The 9,496-nt window shown below is 42.0% G+C and overlaps 1 pseudogene; it reads left to right on the top strand.

The window, feature by feature from the left end:
- The first annotated feature begins 6,636 nt into the window (after positions 1–6,636).
- Positions 6,637–7,283, top strand: LOC132571543 (large ribosomal subunit protein uL13m-like; annotated as a pseudogene).
- The last annotated feature ends 2,213 nt before the right edge of the window (positions 7,284–9,496 follow it).

Here is a 9,496-nt window from a genome sequence, read left to right as displayed (position 1 = left end):
GAAGGCAGAAAGTGTGACCATAGGAGATGTGTTTATGCTTGGCATGTAAAGTTAGCACACAGAAGCATGCAGAGTGTTGAGAAGTTGCTAAAGGATTGTGGACTTGATGTTGTGCATTGTGATAAATCCAAGAAAAGATGTGATGTTTGTCTGAGAACAAAAGGAACCGCACCTTGCTTCAGTGGAAAAATCAGTGTGCATAATGAAAGGTTTTTGGAGAAAATATTCAGTGATGTTATTGGGCCTATAAAACACTTTCCCTATGAAGAAAGGTTAAAACGCTTGGGGCTCTTTAGCTTGGAGAAACGTCGACTGCGGGGTGACATGACAGAGGTTTACAAGATTATGCATGGAATGGAGAAAGTAGAGAAATAACTACTTTTCTCCCTTTCTCACAATACAAGAACTCGTGGGCATTCCATGAAATCGCTGAGCAGTTGGGTTAGAACGGGTAAAAGGAGGTACGTCTTCACCCAAAGGGTGATTAACATGTGGAATTCACTGCCACAGGAGGTGGTGGCGGCTACAAGCATAGCCAGCTTCAAGAGGGGGTTAGATAAAAATATGGAGCAGAGGTGGCTATTAGCCACAGTGTGTATATATATGTGTGTATATATATATGGATGGGCCTTTGGCCTGATCCAACATGGCTTCTCTTATGTTCTTATCCAATGATCCATCGCACTGTTTGAGATAAAGAAATAGAATTTCAAACAGAATTCCCTAACAAAAGGAAGCAAGAGAGAGGGAGAAGGAAGCAGGTGACAGCTAATTACTCGGGGGCCTGATTCAGCCCCTGGGATGTATGATCTGTGCTTGCCGGGATGGCTTTCCTTCTCTGCTGCACAGTCCTGATTGGGAGAGCTTCTTCTGTGGAGTGGTTTAAACTGCCCCACAGAATAAGCTGGCCCCAGGATCCACATGCACAGAGAGTTCTCTTTCTCTCCCTCCCTCTCTCTCACCCCCCCTCCCTCCCTGCACACAGACCTGGCTGGGAGAGGATCTGTGGAGGTGTCAGGACTCTGAGCTGCCACCACCCTTTCGCTATGGAGTTGGACTGGCAGATGTGGCATGACTCCAGAGAGAAGGGAAGGGTTTTTTTTTTCTCTCTCTGGAATCCCTGGGGTTTAAATTTTAAAACTGACTCCAGGGAGCAGATGGAAGGAATTTTAAGTTTTAACCCCTTCCCTCCTACCTGAAATTATGTTGCAGCTGCAGTCTGACTCTGTAAGGGGAGAGGTTTAAAATTTAAACCCCTTTCCTTCTCTTGCAACACCCAAATAAAAACCAAATAATATCAGCTTTTATTTGCATGGGGTCACTTCAGCAGCCGAATTCAGAAGTCTGATCTGTATTTTTCAGGTAAGTATTTCAGGTAATCGCTGATCTGTATTCAGCTGAATAATTACCCAAAAATACCAATAAGAGGTATTTGTTCAACTCAATATATACCGAGCACATACCCCTAGCTGAAACCCATTGTATTAAAAAAAATACATACATTTCAGGGATTCAGTGATAAAGGGGGAGAGTAGCAGAAGACAATCTTCCACTAGCAAAAAATGAAGGTAAAGGTGAAGCAATCAAGGCAGAACAGGGAATGGAGTAAAAAGTTCTGAGGGCCAAGGACAAGATAAATGTGCCTGGAAATCTATTAAAATTGGGGGGGGGGGATCTGTGATGCTAAAGAATATCGATAAGCATTTTGATGTGGAAGGTTTTTCATTAGCAGTGAAATGCAACTAAATGGGGACATGGTTATGCCACTTCAAAACAGAGATGATTAAAAAAAACCCCTCTCCATCTGAATTTCCTCACACCACATCCTCTAAATTATGCAGTCTTGTTTCTGAAGTGGTATCAATGAATTAGGAATTGTCCATTGTTCCACATTTTGTTCTGTACAAAGTGCTCATATGCAGCCTTAATTTCCTTCAGCTGATAAGCATAGTCCCCTGAGTGCAAATACAGGGCTACTGAGTGGATGGTTGTACCCATGAGTACCCTCAATTTACTGATGTTCATGTTTTCTGAAACATACAATCTTCCAGCTAATCAGAAACGACAGGGCTGGCACCAGGGGTTCTGGCACCCTAGGCCCCGCCCCCATCCCCGGCAATCCTGGAAAGGTGAGGGCAGTGGGGCAGGGTGTGCGTGCGCTCCCTGCAAGGGAAGGCAGGCTCTGAGGAACGCATATGCCACCCCACCACTCTCGCCTTCCTGGGTCTGTTCAGAAGGTGAGAGCGGTAGGGCTGTGGGCCAGGGCAGCACATGTGCTTGGAGCCTGCCCTCCCTTACTGCAAAAGTCTTCAATGGCAAGGGAAGGCAGGTTCCAAGGAGCACACACTTGGGGGGGAGGAGAGAGGTACCACACCTTTCCCTATAGCCAGGTTGCACCCTAGGTGGTAACTTACCTGGCCTACTGGGACGTGCTGGGCCCGAGCAACAAGCAAAAAGCAATTCTGCTGAGTGATCATGCTCCCCACTCCTAAAATTTATTTCTGTGTTTTCACTTATTCATATTCATTCTTCTGGAATCACATGATGCTCCTTATGAATTCTGATAAAGACACCACATCCGCCTCCAGTGGTGCCCAGTGTCGACAGTTAGAACCCTTCCCCAAACTACCATATGAGCTGCTTCTAAGATCAGTTAGACAGAGTGGTGGGCAGGTGCTATGGAAAGGTGCTCCCACTTGAGATCAGGGCCCTGCCTGACCTTCTGCCGTTCTGCAGGACCTGTAAAATGGAGCTGTTCCACCAGGCCTTTGGATGCGGTTTCAGGTGTTCAATTAAGTTGGCCTCCCTTGTTGAAGTCCTTTATCTTATGTGGTCCAGTTTGAGGAATTTTATGCCTAATGACTCTAATTTCTGAGATTTGCACATGAATAGTGCTGCCTGTTTGATCCATATTGGTTTAACTCTTTCAATTATTGTATTTTTTTTTTATTGTTGTACTTCATTATTGTGATTCACCCTGAGCTCACTAGCAGGGACAGTGGAATAAAAATGGAAACCAACCAACCGACCAACAAATAAATAGTAAAATGCCCTGGCTGCATGTGAAATTTCCTTACATTTCTTTTTATTCAATATTCTAACTTTTTCATAGAACAAAGCAGTAGACAAGCGCACCTTTAAGACCAACTAAGTTTTATTCAGAAAGCTTCCATTCTGAATAAAACTTAGTTGGTCTTGAAGGTGCACTTGTCTACTGCTTTGTTCTGTTGCCTCAGACCAACACGGCTGCCTACTGGGATCTAACTTTTTCATATAGTTAATAATAAATTACTTGTCCGGATTGCTTCCATATATTTCCTTTATGTTTACAGCTGTGTTGTGCAACATTTACCATTTACCTCTATATTTAAGTGTTTATTCCTCTTAAATCAATCAATCAATCAATATATTTGTTATGAATATAGATCAGAATAAAACAAAAAGGTATCAATCGAGGGAAATAATTTAAAACTAGATAAAAATTAAATTTTACCACACAGAAATAAAATATGCTCTTATTATGTAACTGTGTGTGAGACTGCATGTATGTAGACACCCCCCACACACACCTATACATCACATTCTAAATATTCCATTAGATCATTTATAAGAGTGTAGAATTTTATGGCTTTAACCTTAGGTTTTCATTACTTATAAATTACTGATACTTCACATTTAAGCAATTAAAATAAGTGATAATTGGCTTATTTCCATAATCATCCGCCATGCAATAATGGCACTAAAAGAGGATTTGTTTAACATAATAGAATAAAGGCTATTTGAAAACATTTTATGCAGAGCCCGCACAACTTTGACAGTAAGTTGTTATAGCAGGTGAGTACCTTATGCTGTAGTAAGAGCAAAGAGATTTTCCATTACTTTGAGCCACTCATATAATGCTGGTAGGATAAATGGTGATTCTAAATATAAAGTAAATAATCACATTGATAATGTGTCTGCATTAGGCACAAAAGCAAAACAATTATGATGCTCTCTTTCCCTCTCCTCCCCCGACGTTTATCAGATATATTTAGAATTATGTGAAGGTAAAAAGAAAAAAAATTACAATGCAGACTGGCTTGGTTTAGGCATTATGAGAAACCCTGGTTAATTTTAACTACAGTATTTACGCAAATGCAAGACCGGGTTTTTTTGTTCCAGGCATGTCCAATACTATATCAAACAAAGATACAAAAACACCCTTTTTGTGTATAATATTTTGGGGTCATCTTATATTCAGGGTCATCTTCCTTTCAAGTAAATAGAGTATGACTAGTTTGTCATACTAACATAGACCGTTTTCGCACACAGTTTACCACGGGGTCACATTCCTGTTCTCTCCGCAGCATCCGTCGGATTTCCCATTATCTACCCCGAAGTTACAGGAAGTCCCGCAGCTTTTGGGTTTGCTACGCAAAAGCCGTGGCACTTCCTGTAACTCCGGCGCAGATAATGGGAAATCCGACAGACGCTGCGGAGAGAACAGGAATGTGACCGCGTGGTAATCTGTGTGCGAAAACCGTCATACTAAGCAAATTTATGCATTCCTAAGCCAATTAACATCTAAGTCAATTAGCCATTTATAACTCTGCTTAGAACCGGCTGGAAGCTATTGCAACAGGAGAGTATGACCGATTTTCCACTAGCCTTATGCCGCTTTCACTCCCCTCTTCCCCATGGGGCTTCTGTCGGTTTTCACACTATCTGCCCTGGGGCTGCAACTCGCTTCACCTCTTTCGAGCAGCAAACAAGATCCTCTAAAAACCAGTTTCTGTTTGCCACAGGAAAAAGGCAAAGCTAGCTGTAGCCCCAGGGCAGATAGTGTGAAATCCTATGGAAGCCCCGCTGAGAAGAGGGTGAGAGCAGCATAAAGCTAGTGGGAAATCGGTCTATGTCTTGCTGCCAACGTATAGTGCTGGATCCCTTATCAAGATGAGTAAAGGTCTAGATTGGTCTTGTTTCCTCAAGCACATACCATACTCAGAAATCAGTTCTCGTTTATTCTCGTCTTCATACAAGTAGGGCAAGGAAGTGGGTTACAGCACTTTCCTACCTTCACAGATCTCCCCCATTGCTCCATCCAGTCCCCAACAAATCACTGCCTAAGTGGATTATTTGAACTGCAATGCCAAGAGCCATTAGCCGTACATCACTGATGGTAGATGTAAACTGGTAGATACACAAATGGTTTTCAAAGAAAGGATTCAAGAAGCTTAAGTTTATTTTTTACATACTTGCTTTGAATGTACAAGGGTTTGTTTGTTTTTACATGAGGAAACAAACATTTATTCCACCTGCAGTCTGAAGTGATAGAGAGGAAGGGGCCTATGGAATATAGCTGTGTTAGCACTCCAAGTGCTAGGAATCCTGGGTCTAGTAGTTTTCCCAAACAACTGACTTATCTAGATGTCAAAGGATACTAGAAGGGTAAGGAAACTCATTCTAATTGTTCAGTGAGGAGAAAAGATAGAAGAGAACAAGGGAGAGATATATTCTTCCATTGCCTCCACACATGAGGTAAGATAGAAGTAAAAGAACTGCTCCACTGCATTGCCCTGCTGTGTTGACACAGGGATGGACTCAAAGTGAGTGATGAACTAAAGTTCATAATGAATTTTGGCCTGTTTGTAGTTTGCAAACCAATGTTTGTGAACTGAAGAACCATGATAAACTACCATGAATTTGGCGCAATTTGTGGTGGCTTGTGATGGTTTGTGAAGAGCAGAAAGCAGAGGCAAACCACCACAAGTAGAAAGGTAGAAGGGAAGTCCCTTCCCAGGACTCCCCCCCTTTCTGCTGTCAGCTGTTTTTTCCAGCTATCTTCTGCATTGCTTTTAAGGTTTAAAGGGCCATGAGCCACACAGACTAGTTTGGTTTATAAACGAGTCTCCTGGTTTGGTTTTGTACAAAAGGAGTTGCTGGAGCTCATTAGCATAACTCATTAGCATATGCCATTTCCCCTGATATCACCGGAAATATGTCAGAAGGAGCGAGAGAAGGAAAAATGAAAGGAAGGAAGGAAGATAGAATGAAAGAAAAAGACAGAAAGACAGAGAAACAGAGAATTAGAGAAAGGAAGGAAAGGAGAGGTAGAAAAAAGATGGGGAGAAAGGAATGAGAGAAAGAAAAATGAAAACATGGAAGGAAGGCCAAAAAGACACCCACCGCCCCTTGGGGTCAGTTGGGGTCAGCCAGCTGGTTACCACCACCAGGAGGCAAGGGGGGGCATGTAGTGGCTGGCAACCACAAGAATCCTGGGTCTTGCCACTCCATAATTTTATCCCCCCTAGCAGGTGGAATGGGGATGTGGTTTTTGTGCTGCAGGTGCGTGGTCCAATGTTAGATCCATCCCCATGCTGCCTCAACGCTCCTTTGATGGTACTCAATAAAAGCTGTAGTCATATTTTCATCAAATACTAGTCTCTGTGCATTTCCTTCCTCACCTCATCCTCCTTGAGCCCACAAATGTTACCTCAGAAAGTGAAGTATTATATTAGCTTCTCTTTCTGCCTGGTGGCAGACATATGATGCTAGCAGTTTCCTTCATTTCTAATTGGTATAGTCAGATCCAGAAGAAAATACATTCTATAGGTGTCTCCCTGGACAACCTCTTTCTGCCAGGTGGCGGCAGCGCCGCTTCCCTCAGAAATGCAGCCTGGTGGTTCTTCTTCAGCCATGTCAAGCTACAGCAGGGCCGCGCAGCAATGGGCCACATTTGCTGGAGTCTGGTATCTCTTGGATGCGAAGATGCAGCCACCAGGAACAATTGCAGAAATATGCAAGATCATACTTCAAGGGAAACATAAGCCTGTGTACCACGCACTAAGTGACACTGGAGATCACACTGTTGTAATAAATACAAGGCATATTGCTTTTTCTGGCAATAAATGGGAACAGAAGGTGTACGCTTCACATACTAGTACCCTGGTGGTTTCACTCAAGTAACAGCAGTTCAGCTTCATAGAAAGGATCCAACAGCCGTTGTAAAACTGGCTACCTACGGAATGCTCCCCAAAAACCTTCTCAGAAGAACCATGATGCAAAGATTGCATCTCTTTCCAGATGACGTTATTCCTGAAGAAATGTGTAAAAATTTGGTAGAACAGCCCCGTAGAGTGCCCAGGAGGTTAAATGAATACACACAAGAGGAAATAGATGCTTTCCCAAGGATCTGGACTCCGCTTATAGACTTTGAATGGAAGTAGCAGGGAGAGTTCAAAGGAATGGGAAGTGGAGCCTCCATCTCTTCTGAGCGCTGTACCTACGGGCATCTCAGTAGTTCAGTCACGCCTTTAGAAATCTGCTGTAAATAGTGGAAATATTTTTTTATATGTACATTACTGTTTGGCCAAAACAAATAATCTTTGATAACATCATGAAACTGAGACCATAGGCTTAAAAAAACCCTTACCACCTTGATTTGGTAAGTGGTGACAATAAAACTACGTCATAAAACTTAAGAAAGTGAAGTATTATATTAGACTATTGGAAAAAATATTTTAGGAGTGAATTGATATTTATTATCCCATTAAGGCTACACCTACACTTTAGGACAGACCCTGCTAGTTATATCCATATGATGCTAGCAGTTTCCTTCATTTCTAATTGGTATAGTCAGATCCAGAAGAAAATACATTCTATAGGTGTCTCCCTGGACAACCTCTGCATGCTAAGTGAAACTCAGGCATTCAGAATTCTGAAACAGAGGATTTTAGATATTGAGAAACAGTCCCTTTGTTCCTCTGAACATAAAACTTGTTCCCCTTTAGCATTTGGTATCTTTCCAGATTATGGGCTGCCTGCTTTCTATCTTTCCCAGTTTATGTCACCCCAGTTAAGCCGCTCATTTATGTTAGCAAGACTCAATGGCCGTTTTCCCACTGACCTTACTCCGGAGCCACGTCCCTCTTCACCGCGCAGCATCTGCGTGGATTTCCCACCAACTGCTGCGCATAACCAGGAAGTGCCGCGGCTTTTGCGTCGCAGATGTAAACCGCTAAAAACCAGTTTATATCTGCGACGCAAAAGCCGCGGTTCTTCCTGGTTGTGTGCAGCAGTTGGTGGGAAATCCGCGCAGACGCTGCGCGGTGAAGAGGGACGTCCCTCCGGAGTAAGGTCAGTGGGAAAACGGCCAATGTTTTACCCTCAGTGGTACTGTCTGGGAGGTTTGCCAACATCTCTTATCAGGAAAAATTCTGCCCATGTAATGGAAGGCACCTCAAAACAGTCGCCCATGTCTTACTTCACTGTGATTTTTATGGGGAAGTGCAGGACAGTATATTCAAACCTATCCTGCCTAACCTTTACGGATTATCTGTGGTGAAGTTAGTTTTCTTTCTTCTATCTGACCGATGTTCCCATATCATAAGCCTAGTTGCAAAGTATCTTTTGGCTGCCATAACAATCAGGGATCAAAAAGACTAGCTCCCCTTCTTGATGTTTGACTGGTTTTTATAACTGAAACTCTATGCGCATTTGCCATGCTGTAGTTTTTATTTCTGTGCCAATAAAGGTATTTGGATTGGATATTATCCCATTATAAAACACAATTCTACAGTTTTGTTCTACAATTTTCTAACTGGCATTATGTGAAACTGGAGGAGGAAAGGTCATATTTGAATTTTCTAAGGTGAAGAGGTCCCATTCCAAATGAAGCTGTAAATTATCCTATACACTTTGTATGTTATAGGAGACCTTTTCCTACAACATAAAGCTTATATTTAGACATTTTTAAATTAAAAACACAAAAATATATATTTCACTTATAAAATCCATGTTTGAATCTGTGTTTTCCACAGAGAAATTTGGACAGGAATTTGAGGGAAAATACAGTAAATGTCTTATATTGAAATATCACTTGAGGCAGTTTAATTTCAAAAACAAAGATTTTATTAAACAGGCAGGGAATTTTGTGTGTGTAGGTGTGTGGAGAAATCAAGGTATAGAGAATACTGAGGTAAACCTTCCTAATATATACATATTTGGATTCTTAGAACATTCAAGAGAGTGTATTTGTAGTTTAGCGTCAAGGTTTTCTAGTTCTTTTCTTCGATAGGTACTTTGTTTAGTTTAAAACAGTTTGTAATAATGTTAGTTTAATACTGTTTGTAATAATGTTTCTTCTAGAGAACAGCGTGTGCTTATAGTTCCTAGATTTCTCCCCTCAGAAACCTGGTTTTTTTCCATTCAGTGTTACAGCTTCCAAATAATTCCTGAGATTATCCAAAACCTAATCTTTCTCTTCTCCAGATCCAGGTTTTCCTCAGAGCAAGCCCTATTCACTGGCAAGAATTAGGGAGATAGCAATGTATAGTGGTCATTATCAGCCTATTATTTGGGAGGCTTAGGTTCAAAAAACCCCAATCTATAAAATGACGTGTGCTGGGTGAACCTGGTCTGGATGCACACTCTCAGTCTAATCCATCTCACTAACTTGCTTTGCACACTGACAGGCACATGGTAGCAAAGGGTGGAACCAGTTGCACCCAGGAGAACT

Source organism: Heteronotia binoei, chromosome 5, assembly GCF_032191835.1.
Source record: "Heteronotia binoei isolate CCM8104 ecotype False Entrance Well chromosome 5, APGP_CSIRO_Hbin_v1, whole genome shotgun sequence".
NCBI lineage: Eukaryota > Metazoa > Chordata > Lepidosauria > Squamata > Gekkonidae > Heteronotia > Heteronotia binoei.
The sequence above is the reverse complement of the archived record's forward strand: the minus strand, read 5'-3'. Positions and strand labels throughout refer to the sequence as shown.